The sequence below is a fragment of the Cebus imitator genome, unplaced genomic scaffold (genome assembly GCF_001604975.1).
Source record: "Cebus imitator isolate Cc_AM_T3 unplaced genomic scaffold, Cebus_imitator-1.0 Scaffold60, whole genome shotgun sequence".
Taxonomy (NCBI): Eukaryota; Metazoa; Chordata; class Mammalia; order Primates; family Cebidae; genus Cebus; species Cebus imitator.
In genome coordinates, this window is record NW_016107375.1 from 4,779,491 (window position 1) to 4,794,148 (window position 14,658).

Consider the following 14,658-nt stretch of genomic DNA (forward strand, 5'->3'; position numbering starts at 1 on the left):
AATTCTCCTGCCTCAACCTCCTGAGTAGCTGGGATTACAGGCACGCGCCACCATGCCCAGCTAATGTTTTTTGTATTTTTAGTAGAGACGGGGTTTCACCATGTTGACCAGGATGGTCCCGATCTCTTGACCTCGTGATCCACCCGCCTCGGCCTCCCAAAGTGCTGGGATTACAGGCTTGAGCCACCGTGCCCGGCCTTCATTATCTGGATTTTAAAGTGACTGAAGGGGGCTTTGTTTATGAGGGTGGAAAAATACACAAGGTTCCTTCCACTAAAGCAGAAGCCCTGGTGTCTAGCTTAGTGGGACTGTTTGAAAAATGTCACTTCAGGAAATTCCTAGTTTATGCTGCCAACTTTGATGAAAAAGATCTGAGAACTTTTGAAGGCATTGATCCTAAGAATACCACAATGCGAAAGGTGTATAAGAAATTTGATTTAGGTGAAGGTGTTATAGATCTTTCTGGTTATGCTCTTGCACTTTACAGAACTGATGACTACTTAGTCCAACCATGTTGTGAAACCATTAGTAGAGTCTTTGCCAAGATATGGCAAAAGCCCATACCTTTATCCACTCTATGGCCTTGGAGAACTGCCCCAAGGATTTGCAAGGGCTAAGTGCTATTTATGGAGGTACCTGTATGCTGACTAAACCCATTGGAGAAATCATTGTGCAGAATGGAAAAGTAATTGGTGTAACCTCTGAAGGAGAAATTGCTTGCTGTAGGCAGCTCATCTGTGACCCCAGCTGTGTAAAAGATCAGGTAGAAAGGTGAGCCAGGTGATCAGAGTTATTTTCATCCTCAGCCACCCCATCAAGAACACCAATGATGCCAATTCCTGTCAGATCATTATTCTACAGAACCAAGTCAATTCAAAATCAGGTATCTATGTCTGCATGGTCTCCTCTGTGCACAATGTAGTGGCACAAGGGAAGTACATTAGTTAATACAAGGGAAGCCATAGTTAATACAACTGTGGAAACCAAGGAGCCAGAGGAGGAAATCAGACCAGCTTTGGCGCTGTTAGAAGCAGTTGAACAGAAAGTTGTTAGCATCAGTGACCTCCTGCTACCGAAAGACTTGCGAACAGAAAGCCAGATCTTTATTTCCCACACATATGATGCTACCACTCTTTTTGAGACAACGTGTGATGACATTAAAAACATCTATTAGAGGATGACAGGATCAGAGTTTGACTTTGAGGAAATGAAGCGCAAGAACAATGACATCTATGGTGAAGATTAACTACTTGTTATTATCTAATAAGGACAAATTTGAAATTTGGCAAATAATGCGTATGATATGAAATCAATATTGTAAGGCCTGCTTTTGTAATCAAAATGAAGAGAATAAAGAGCACTGTGCCAGTAAATACTCCTCCCCTTCATCTGTCTAATATTATGTATTAACTTGTTTTCATGAAGTGGCTATTCAGAATTGGCAGTTACCACATTCTCTTCAATTTAACCAAACTGTTTTTTTTCTAGTGAAGGATCAGTTGTAAACAAACATTGGGATACTGATACAGACAACAGTTTTAAATAAACATTGGGGGATACTGATACTTGAGACAGTATTTCTATCTTTTAATCAGGGTAGCCTTTGCAGTTGTGTGCTTCTGTTGCCCAAGAGCTGGATCCATACATGTTGTGTGCCATCTGTCATCTTGACATTCAGGAGATTCTAAATTGAATATTCCATGGTTTGGGATGGCATCCAGAAGTTTTCCCTGTGACTTTATATTTTATGTTATCTCAAGTGTTATGCCAGGGCCCAAATAGCCATATGCAGAAAATCAAAATTGGACCCCCTTTCTTACACCTCATACAAGAATTAACTCAATATTTATTAAAGACTTAAACGTAAGACTTAAACCCATAAAAACCCTAGAAGAAAACCTAGGCAGTGTCTTTCAGGACATAGGCCTGGGGAAAGACTTCATGACTAAAACACCAAAAGCAATGGCAACAAAAGCCAGAATTATCAAATGGGATCTAATTAAACCAGAGAGCTTCTGCACATCGAAAGCAATTATCATCAGAGTGAACAGGCAACAGAGATGGGGAAAATTTTTGCAATCTATTCATCTGACAAAGGGTTAATATCCAGAATCTATGAAGAACTTAAATTTACAAGAAAAGACAACCCCATCAAAAAATGGTCGAAGGATATGAACAGACACTTCTCAAAAGAAGACATTTGTGCAGCCAACAAACATGAAAAAATGCTCATCATCACTGGTCATTAGAGAAATGCAAATCAAAACCACAACAAGATACCATTTGCTGCCAGTTAGAATGGTGATCCCTAAAAAGTCAGGAAACAACAGATGCTGGAGAGGATGTGGAGAAGTAGGAATGTTTTTACACTGTTGGTGAGAGTGTAAATTAGGCCAACCATTGTGGAAGACAGCGTGGTGATTCTGCAGGGATCTAGAACCAGAAATACCATTTGACCCAGCAATCCCATTACTGGGAATATATCCAGAGGATTAAAAATCATTCTACTATAAAGACACATGTACATGTATGTTTGTTGCAGCACTGTTCACGATAGCAAAGACTTGGAACCAGCCCAAGTGCCTGTCAGTGATAGACTGGATAAAGAAAATGTGGCACATATATACCATGGAATACTATGCAGCCATAAAAAAGGATGAGTTAATGTCCTTTGCAGGGGCATGGATGGAGCTGGAAACCACCATTCTCAGCAAACTAACACAAGAACAGAAAACCAAACACTGCATGTTCTCACTCATAAGTGGGAGTTGAACAATGAGAACACAGGAAGGGGAACGTCATGCACTGGGGCCTATTGGGGGCAGGGGGTGGGGAGCTAGGGGGAGGGAAAGCATTAGGAGAAATACCTAATGTAGGTGATCGGTTGATAGGTGCAACAAACCACCGTGGCACCTGTATACCTATGTAACAGACTTGCATGTTCTGCACATGTATCTCAGAATATAAAGTATAATAATAAGATACATTAGTATATAGTTTTGTAGCTTGGGATTATTTCTATTCAAAAGGGTTGATATAACATTTTTTTTTTTTATTGCTTGAAGTGACAAAATTGTGGTATCTTGAAAATAGGTGTATACAATAATACTAAAGTACTCTGTAGCTAAGGTTCTACTGTTAACAAAATAGATAATTCCCTAATCCAAAACAAACTAGCAAAAATCTCCATTTTCTTTCCTTAAATAACTATCCTGCTGTGCTCTCACAGGCAGTCTTGTTTTCCTCTTCATTTTTTAAAGATAATTTTTAAAAAACATGAGATCCTTTGGGAATCATCTAATTTGAACATTTGTATTCTGTCTGTACAAAGGAATATGTATATAAAACATGGTACGTTTTAAATAATTTCAAGGGAATGAACACCTGTGAAGCTGCTACTTTCTGAAAAAGGAACATTACCATATCGTTAAAGTCTTCTTTCTGAGTTAAGTTACTGTTCTGGATTTTGTGTTTCTCTCCTTTGCTTATTTCATCATATATGTGTATGTGTAAAAACAGTTTAGTTAGCTTGCTTCTCAAATTTATATAAGGTATTCCTTTTGTTTTTGTTCTTTTAACAAGATCTCGATCTGTCGCTGAGGCTGGAGTGCAGTGACATCACTGCACCCTCTACCTCTCAGGTTCAAGTGATCCTCCCACCTCAGCCTCCTATGTTTCTGGGACCCACAGGTATATACCACCATACCTGACTGATTTGATTTGATTTAATTAATTTATTTATTGAGGCAGGGTTGCTCAGTTGCCCAGGTTAGAGTGCAATGGCACAGTCTTGGCTCATTTCAGCCTCAACCTCCGGGGCTGAAGCAATCCTCCTACCTAGGCTTCCTGGGTAGTAGGGACTACAGGCATACACCATTATGCCTGGCTAATTTTTTTTGTATTTTCTGTAGATATAAGATTTTGCTACGTTACCCAAGCTAGTCTCTAACTTCTGGGATCAAGAGATCTGCCCGTCTTAGCCTCCCAAAGTGCTGGGGTTAAAAGGCATGATCTACTCTGATAGGCCTTGATTTTTTTATTTGTCGGGAGGAGGTCTCTCTGTGTTGTCCAGGCTGGTCTTGAACTCCTGCGCTCAGGCTGTCCTTCTGCCCCGACCTCCCAAAAGTGCTGAGATTATAGGCATGAGCCACTGCACTTGGCCCTATATAATAATAACCTTGATTCTTCTTTGACTCTTTGTTCACTGCTTATATGCATCATAAATGTTGATATGTTTAGCTATTTGATGTTATAAGAAATACCTTCAAAGTTTTATGAACCTTTGATTCCTTAATTTCTATATTGTTCTTTTCAGATTACAAAAGTTGTTAATATTTGGAATAAAAAATTGTAAGAAAGGGACAGTCCCTTATCTCATTCATTACTTGGCTAGAGTCATATCGTTTGTTTCTCTGCATATATTGTGTTAATGCTGTTTCTTTTCTCTCTCTCTCTTTTTTTTTTTTTTTTGAGATGGAGTCTCCCTCTGTTGCCCAGGCTGGAGTGCAGTGGCATGATCTTGCCTTACCGCAACCTCTGCCTCCCTCGTTCAAGTGATTTTTCCTGCCTCAGCCTCCCCAGTAGCTGGGATTCCAGGCACCTCCTACTATGCCTGGCTAATTTTTGTATTTTTAGTAGAGGCAGGGTTTCGCCATGTTGGCCAGGGTGGTCCTTTCTCTTTCATTTTAAAAACCTTTCCAACTGCAGAGCATCTGGTGGAGGGAGTGGGGGCACGGTTCTGTTTGTAATATCTGTGAATAGTGTTCCCTAGAGTTTTGCACCATGACTATCTTTCTTAACAGTATTTCTTGGAAATTTATTACAGCCGATTTATTGTAGTTCTGTTATCTTGTAGATGTACCATAATTTATCTAGTATTTTTTTTGATGTACATCTTCAGTCGCTTTCACTTTTTAAATTATTCATTCAGAAGTATTTCTGTGTATACCATGTATCAGGCACTGTTCTTGCAGTTTTACAGACATTGCAGCTGTGAACAACTTTTGCATATATTACTGAATACTTTTACACATACTTATGAAGGATAAATGCCTGGATGTGAAGTTGTTGAATATTTAATATTTCAATAATCACCTTTAGAGGGAGATTTGACAGTAGCTTCAACAGCATTGTACCAGTTTGTACTCCATTTGTGTCTGGAGATTTTTTTCTCTACCCTCATCAGCATTGTATTTTTGGTCTTTTAATTTTTGCTAATCCACAAGGTAAAAAAATTAATGAGGATCAACCTCTCTTTTTATCCTTGAATTCCTGAACATTAGGACACACACATTAAGTTTCTGGATACAATTAAAAAGGATGCAAATGATATGCACATGAATGTTAAAGCCGTCTAAATGGAATATTCTAATTTAGACACTATATTATTTTTATTAACTCAGTTAACAAGTATATAATAAGGACTTTATTTGGTTGTGGCTATGTGGTCTTAGTTGTGAAGAAGCCAGAAGTATGAGATGTGCTTTAAGGAGTTTGTTACCTAGTTAGGGAGATAATGTTCACATTAGAAATAAGTAGCAAGCAGATATGTGTTTGTGTGATGAAGTGCTATCAATTGTACATCTAAAGCTCAGTTATTACATTGGCCTAATGAATGGATAATTCAGTCAGGGCTTCTTGTAGTGAGACTTGAGGGAGCTTTGAAGGATGAATGTTCCTACTTTGGATTGGCAGAATTTGTAGGAGAAGAAATTCCAAGAAAGTGAAGAGCTGTGAGTGGTCACAGAAATAGAAAATAATAACATGGTTTATTTGTGAGACCTGACAGTGAAGAGACTCCTTTGAACAGAGTAAGCCCTGGAGGGGGCTTGAGAAAATATAGGTTTGCTAGGAAACAGCCTGGGCTCACTCAGAGATAGGATGCCAGTGAGCATTTTTGAGTAGAGAAAGGGGGTTGAAAGTGATAAGGTTGACTAACTCCATACTGGTGGGAGACTGGCAGGGGATGGGGCTGCTGTTTCATTTGTAGAAGATTATAATAGGCTTTGAGTAGGGTGGTGGTAGTGAAAATGAAGAGGAATCATCACTGGTGATTATTAATAAAATGATGACTTCTGTATGGATAAATCACCTACAAATAACTCAGGTTTGCTATGTTCTATTTAAATCTCATTAAATTAGAAAAACTTTGGTGTGTATATAATAGAATTATAATTTAAAGCAGTGTTTAGTGAAAACTTTATTTGTGAATGATTGAATATTACTATGTAGATGCAATTGTCAAGTGTTTTAAAAGCATTGTTTGTGCTTGTTAGTTCCAATATGTTAAGAAACAGTTTATCAAAAATGAACTCGTTTGCTAATATAGAAGAGAGCCTATATTGATTGTATTTATTTCTTCTGTTATAATTGTATGAGAATGTTCTTTTTTTGTGTGTATCTTTATTTCCACATGTTTGAGGGTCAGCCCTCATTTATTTTTGAAGAAATTTACATTTTTTCTCCTAATTTTAAAAATTTATTTTTTACTTTTTAAAAAGATGGGGGTCTCATCATCTTGCTCAGGCTGGAGTGCAGTGGTTGTTCACAGGCATGATCATTGTGTACTGAATCCTTGAACTCTTGGCCTCAAGTGAACCTCCTGCCTCCGCCTCCTGAGTAGCTGGGAGTATAGGTCTGTATCACTGTGCCCTGCCCTGCCAGTTTTTTAGACAGGGTTTCTCTTTCTCACACACCCAGGCGAGGTGCAGGTGCAGTTGCGAGATCACAGCTTGCTGCAGCCTAACCTCCTGTGCTCAAGTGATTCTCCTGAGTAGCTGGGACCGTAGGTATGCACCACCACGTCCAGCTAATTTTCACATTTTTGTGTAGAGACCAGGTCTTGCCATGTTCCTAGGATGGTCCCAGACTCCTGGGCTCAAGGGATCCTCCCATCTCGGCCTTCCAAAGTGCTGAGATTATAGGCATGAGCCACCGTGCCCAGCCCCCATTTTTTTTACTGTGATAAAATACATACTGTTTTGAGCATTTTAAAATCTAGTGGTATGAAGTATATTCATATTGTGCAACGATCACTTCCCTCTATCTCTAGAACCGTTTTCATCTTGCAAAACTGAAACTCTGTACCCATTAAACAATAATTCGCTATTCCCTCTTTCCTCAGCTCTTGGCAACCACCATCCTACTTTCTTAGATTTTGAGAAGTCTGGATGTCTCATATAAGTAGAATCATACTTATATGTCTTATTATTTGACTTATGTCATATTATTTGTCTTCTTGAGAGTGGCTTATTTCACTAAACATAATGTCCTCAAGGTTCTTCCATATTGTAACATATTGGATTTTTTTTTCTTTTAAGGCATAGTAATATTCTATTGTATGTATATACCATGTTTTATTCATTTATTCACCGATGGACACTTGGGTTGTTTCCACATTTTAGCTATTGTGAATGATACTGCTACGACTGAATATACAAACATCTCTTCAAAATTGTTTTTTAATTCTTACGAGTATATACCCAGAAGTGGAATTGCAGGGTCACATGATAATTCTATTTTTAATCATTTGAGGAGCCACTATACATTTTTCCACAGCAGCTGCAACATTTTACATTCCCCACCAGCAGTGCACAGGGGTTCCATTTTCTCCTTGTCCTCATCAGCACTTAAATTTTTTTTTAAATAGTAGCCATCCTAATGGGTGTCAGGTGGTATCGCATTAAAGTTTTGATTTGCATTTCTCTAATGATGAGTGACGTTGAGCATGTTTTCATGTGCATATTGGCCATTTGTATGTACTTGGAGGAATATCTATTTAAGTCCTTTGTCCATTTTTGAATTGTTTTTTTTTTTTAGTTGAGTTTTAGAAGTCCTGCTCCTACCCATACGACCTGTTATTTTAGTGTAGTATTGCAGTGGGAGAAGATGTTCTTTAGTTGGTGATAATACAGTTGCTGGTTGGTGATAAGAACCTAAATAGCTCAGGATTTTAGAAAATGCAGAGTAATTAAACTGGTTCATTCATTGTTACGTTATGAATTATTTTACTGTCAGATTGGCTAGAATTAACCATTTTAATCCACAAAGCTACCTATAAAACCTCTTGGTTTATCTTTTCTCTATGTTAGCCTTATGAGCCCCTGTTAATCTGGGTAGTAGCTGCTAGGAAGCATTCTTTTTTTTTTTTTTGAGATGGAGCCTTGCTCTTGTTGCCCAGGCTGGAGTGCAGTGGCATGATCTCAGCTCGCTGCAGCCTCTACCTCCCGGGTTCTAGTGATTTTCCTGTCTCATTCTCCTCAGTAGCTGGGATTATAGGCATGGCCCACCATGCCCGGCTAATTTTTGTATTTTTAGTAGAGACGGGGTTTTCCCATGTTGGCCAGGCTGGTCTCGAATTCCTGACCTCAGGTGATTTTCCTGTTTTGGCCTCTTAGAGTGCTGGAATTACAGGAGTGACCCACTGCACCTGGCCTAGGAAGCATTCTTATTGAAATACATAAACCAGTTTATTAAAAGGTGTCAATATAATACTTGCAGGGGATGATGGTGGGGGATGACTTGGCAGGTTTTATATTAAGTATATTTAACATTTAAGCATCTTAAAATATTAATTTTTGACCTAAATATCTTATCAAGATAAAGTCATTGGTATCAAATAGGTGGCAACATGTTATCTGTTGAACTGCTTATTTTTTTCCTGAAATTTTGATATCTTTTAAAAAGCTTAGACTTTTGATGAGGACTTCTAGAAGTGAAATATGTTACATATATAGTATCTTACTGTTTTCAGACTGCATTTAATCCACAGAAGAGTCTTAAAAAGGCAGGTGAGAAAAGTGTTACTCCCATTAGAAATGAGGAGTAGAGAGATTTGTCAATTTCCTAATGTGAGAGATGGGAAAGTTTCTTCAAAGTTTGTTTCTTAGACTACATTATAAGGAGTTACAATCTCTTGGCTCTATGGCCATTATCTGCTGTTAGCATGAACATATACCCATGTATATATGTTCTCTAAATCAGCTACCTTGACTTGTTCTAGCATGTCTGAACAGAACTGGGCAAGCTCCAAACCCTGGTGCATGCCATTCGTTATTTGGAAACCCTCCTGACCCTCTGACTAGCTTCCTCTTCTTCCTTGTCTTCTTTCCCCCTTACCTATTCAGGACATTTTCAAGCTTTTAGCCAATTGGGTCAAGCATGGAACATGAGGTTCTGTTCTGGCCAGTGGAAACTGGACACATCAGTGGGGTGATTGCGTCAGTTTATGAAAGTTATCAATGTCCCTGTCTCTTCTGTTCAGTTGTGCTCTTGTGCAAGACTGTCGGTGAGTTGCACCCTTTCTACAGAAAGTAAACTAGCCTTGCTGAGCAATCCGTTGTCTTGGTGTGGATTCTTCCCGACGTTATAAACCCGTTTCCAACAATTTGGTGTCCTGTACAGGGATTCTGTTTCCCCTCTGGGGCAGTCCTTGGTCTTCTCTTGTGGAGAGGTGCCCTACCACCCTATTGCTGTAGCCCCAGGGGAGGGAGCCAGGACTTAACCAGGTGCAAGGAATATGTTTGGATTCTCAGCAACGCAGGGGAGACTTGTAAGGCCGTGGTGACTGGGAGACCTTGTGCACAAGCCAAAGTAGGAGAAACCCCAAGAGGGTGGCAGGGTACTTCCTTGGTGTGGTCAGCCCTTGAAGGGAATGTGTGTGTGAGTGAATAGTTACAGTTAAGACGAAGTTCATGTGGGATGAGTGTGTATAACCTTCAGGAGGGAAAATGGAAGGGAGAAAGGTTATCTCCTGGGGAAAAGGATACAGGCAGGACACTTCTGGTGTAAGAAATTGAGTCTTAGGAACCGATTAAGGACAGGATAGGCAAGACATCCCTGATGTGGAGGATCTGGGGGATTGGGCCTCCTGGGAAATAGACAGATAAGACTTACATCCCTGATCTGGAGGATCTGGGGAATTGGGGCTTCTGGGAAACAGACAGATAAGACGTCCCTGGTCCAGGAGACCTGGGGGATTGGGTCTGCTGAGAGAGATTTTTTTCTCTGGTTTGCAAGGGGGGTGAGGGGTGGGGTGTATTAAGTCTGTTTAGCACCCAATATGGGAAATACTTCTAGTAAGCCCGGAACAGGAAGTAAGGCAGGAACAAGTGAGATGTGATCCAGTTTCTCCCAATAGTCCATTAGGACACATGCTGAAGTACTGGAAAGAGAATGAAAGGACCAAACATAAGAAAAAGCAACTGATAATCAAATATTGTTGCTTTCTTTGGCCCCAGGAGCCAATCTTAAAACCTGCCATTTTCTGGCCAAAATTCAGCTCAGATGAAGCCTGGGTCTGCTAGCTCTTAATAATGTATGTTAACAACAAGAGTTCAATGTCCTCAGAGGAAATAAGTATGCCCTATGCTGGCAGCCAGGGCCTGTGTCTCTGGACCCCTTTAAAGACTTAAAACAAGAAATAGATGTGGCCAAGAAGTTAGAAAGAGAAAGCAACCGATGGGACACTTTAAATCATCTCCCCCCATTTCTAACGCCTAGTGCACCTACCACATGGCCACAAGCAGAAGTCCTGCCTCCCCCACTGCAGGCGGAAGTCTCGCCTACCCCACCACAGGTGGTTGCTCTGCTTTTACCCTTTTTTCAAGCTATCATCTCACGGTTGTTCGTGTCTTGAACAATCTCCAATTACCAGAAGAAATAGCTGTCGTACATGTCCCTGGACATCAACATGATTTTTTGTTTGAAAGCTGGGGAAACAACCTTGCAGACCAGGTGACCCAGAAAGGCAGCTGTGGCCACTGAGCCAATGTCTCATCTAACTCCCTGCCTTCTTTCTCCTAAAATAGTTCCTGTTTTCTCTTCTGTTGAGAAGGAGAAACTGACAGAAATTGGAGCTAACAAAAATGCAGATGGGAAATGGATTCTTCTGGACCAGAGGGTGGTGCTCTCTAAGCCCCTTAGGAGACAAGCCTTATCTCATCTGTACCAGGGAACACACACTGGGGCCCTCAGGCTTTGTTTGATGCAGTTCTTACTATGGATGTACTGTAATTTATACTCTGGCCAAGCAGGTCACAGATGGCTGCTTCATCTGCAAGAAAATAAATAAGCAGGCTTTGAAGAAATTACCTCTGGGTGGAAGAACTCCGGGGTTAAGACCACTCCAAACTATACAAGTGGGTTACACTGATATGCCACCAGTAGGCTGATAAAGATACTTGTTGGTGATAGTTAATCATCTCACTCATTGAGTAGAAGCTATTCCTTTCTTGAAAGCTACTGCTAATAATGTAGTAAAGGCCTTAGTTAAGCATGCTGTACCCAGATTTGGATTGATAAATAACATTGACTCAGCCAGTGGAACTCACTTTACCACAGATATCATTAAGAAATTGGCCCAGACATTAGACATAGATTGGGAATGTCATATTCCTTGGCATCCTTCCACCTCAGGGAGAGTAGAAAGAATGAATTAGACAGTTAAAAATCATTTAATTTTAGAAACTTAGTTACCGTGGACCAATGCCTTCCTGTTGCTTTATTTAGGATCAGGATGGCTCCCCTGAAAGACATAAGTTTATCTCCATATGAGATGCTATATGGACTGCATTACTTACATTCCTCAGCTGATATTCCTACATTTGAAACCAAAGATCAGTTTCTTAGAAATTATATCCTTGGCCTGTCTTCTACCCTCTCCTGTCTTAAAACCAGAGGTCTTTTAGCACAGGCGCCACCTTTGGAATTTCCAGTACACCAGTGTTGGCTTAGAGATCACGTCTTCGTTAAAGGATGAAAGGAGGGAAGCTTGAGCCAGCTTGGGAAGGACCTTGACTTGTGCTGCTGACCTCTGAGACTGCTGTCTGCACTGCCGAGAAGGGATGGGCCCACCATACTTGAGTAAAGAATGCATCCACTCCCTCAGGTTTCTGGGCAGTTGTTCCCAGACTGAGCCCTACCAAGTTAAAATTAAGAAAAATTTGATGTATTTCTACTTAATATTTTTCTTTCCTTCCTTTTGCTCCTCCTCATTTTATCATTAATATACCTAGATCAGATTCCCTCAAGTTATAACCTTTGATACTTGCCTAGTAATGTCTTGTGGAAACGTTACATAGTCAAAGACAGTTAACTTTCTCAGAGAAATACTTACGCCGTGGCCCCCTAACCAGTTTGGCAGTTCCCAGTCCTCATCGATGGGACAAGTTACAGCCCAGGTGTTGATTCCTTGTCCCTACTGACTGGCAGCCGTGCAATGGCTGGGACAACGTCTTATACAATACCCAATATAGTGGCTGGACCTCTGCGGAGGAATTTGTACTGATCTCAGATCTAGCCTCTACTTCACTAAAGGGACCTCTACCCCTGATTGCAAAATTTACCAATGTAACCCTATCCTCATTTCTATCATTATTTCTACAATTATGGATAGCAAACCTGTTATAAATTGCCTATATGGCATTGGGGCAAATGTAGACTGGAAAGATATCTTGTAGGTATGTTTTAAATATACCTTCTCTCTCTTCCTCCTTCCCCTTCTCCAATCCTAGCCATTTCAGTCTTAGATCGAACATCAGCTGTTCCAATTATTCCCACCCCTAATGATAAAACAAAGGTATTGGTACTGCAGATACACGATCTGAAACAAACCTTAGCTATTGAGACAGAGTATCAAGATGCAAATGCCTGGTTAGAATGGATTAAATATTCTATCTGCGTGCTAAATAAAAGCGACTATTAGTGCACATGGCAGGCCAGAGGCTCAGATTGTCCCCTTCCCACTGAAGTGGTCCTTTCACCAGACAGACCTGGAATGCATGATAGCTCTCTTTCAAGATTCTACTGCCTGGAACCATGGACTGTGCCAAACTCTCTCTCTCTGTTGTATCCTGAGGTCTAACACCCTGCAGGGTCAGCCCCCAGAGGTCATTCAACCTCCATCTTCCCAGGTAGGGTTCGCTTTGTGTCTCTCATGGCAGGAGAAGGAGAACTCAATATTCCTTGGAAATTTCACAGGTTGCAGTGAAGTGGGATACTTTCGAGAGCTAACCCATCAGTCTTCCATCAGCCATCCCTGAGCAGATGTATGGTGGTATTGTGGGTGACCCTTACTGGACACTCTGTCAAATCACTGGAGTGGTACTTGCACTCTAGTCCAATTGGCTGTCCCTTTTACCTTGGCATTTCATCAAGCAAAGATAGAGGGAACTCACCAATGACATACATGAGGAGCCCCATATGGGTTCTTTGATTCTCATGTGTACTTAGTTGCAATTGGGGTCCCAAGAGGAGTTCAAAATGAATTTATGGCCAGAGATTAGATAGCTGCTGGATTTGAATCAGCACTCTTCTGGTGGGTGACAATAAATAAAAACATAGATTGGTATATTATAATCAACAACGATTTGTTAACTATACCAAGGATGCTGTTAAGGGAATTACAGAGCAGTGGGAAATGACGTGGGAAAACAGGATTGCTCTTGACATGATGTTAGCTGAAAAGGGTGGTGTTTGCGTAATAATTAAGACCCAATGCTGTGCTTTCATTCCAAATAACAGCTCCAGGTGGAAGTAACACGAGAGCCTTACAGGGACTTATGGCCCTAACTAATGAACTAGCCAAGATATCAGAATAAAAAACCCCATTTCAAACTGGCTAGAGAACTGGTTCGGCAAATGGAAGGACACTTTGGCATCAGTATTAAGTTTACTACTTCTTGTAGGATGTTGTGTTATACCCTGTGTTCAAAGACTTGTGAAAAGGCTTATTAATACTACCTTCGCTAACCTATCTCTAACTCCCCCTCCACCCTATCCAGAGAAATTACTTTTGTTGGAAATCCAAGCCAGACAGCGAAGCAAGGGCCTATTAATAAATTTGAAGAAGAATTATGAAATAAAAAGGAGGGAATTGTGAGATACGGGAAAGTTCTTCAAAGTTTATATCTTAAACTACATTACAAGGAGTTACAGTCTGTTCCTCTATGGCCATTATCTGCTATTAGCATAAACGTATACCCATGTATATATATTCTCTAAATCAGCTACCTTGACTCGCTCTGGCATGTCTGAACAGAACTGGGTAAGCTCCAAACCCCGGTGCATGCCATTCTGTATTTGGAAACCCTCCTGGCCTTCTCCTGAGTAGCTTCCTCTTCTTCCCTGTCTTCTTTACCTCTTATCTATTCAGGAAACTTTCAATTTTTTAGCCAATTGGGTTAAGCATGGAATGTGAGGCTCTGTTCTGGCCAGTGGAAACTGGACACAGCAGTAGGGCGATTGCTTCAGGTTATGAAAGTCATAAATGTCCCTGTCTCCTTTGTTCAGGTGTGCTCTCGTGGCAACACTTGCCAGTGAGTTACACCCTTTCTGCAGAAAGTGAACTAGCCTTACTGAGCAACCTATTGGCTGGATGTGGATTCTTCTCAATGTTATAAACCTGTTTCCAACACCTAAATAATTTGGATAGTAACCAATAGGGCTAAGTCTAGGATATAGGATTGTTATATTCTGGTCTAGTTAAGTTTAAAATTAATAAAGAGGAAAAAAAGGCCTATAGATTTAGAGCAGTCATAGCTATTATGTCATACCAGTAGCCTACTCATTTAGTAACTATAAATGAAGCTGAGTATAATTTGGAATTGATAAAATTATGCTAAAATTCATAACATTGTGGCATTATTTTATTTACTGTTG

The 14,658-nt window shown here is 40.4% G+C and overlaps 1 protein-coding gene and 1 pseudogene across 12 annotated transcripts in view; both read left to right on the forward strand.

Annotated features, from left to right (window-relative positions):
• LOC108305135 overlaps positions 1–1,375 on the forward strand; it is a 2,685-nt pseudogene extending 1,310 nt beyond the window's left edge.
• Positions 1–14,658, forward strand: part of PIAS2 (protein inhibitor of activated STAT 2) — a 171,281-nt gene that overhangs the window by 35,181 nt on the left and 121,442 nt on the right. The gene's annotated exons all lie outside the window — the stretch shown is intronic.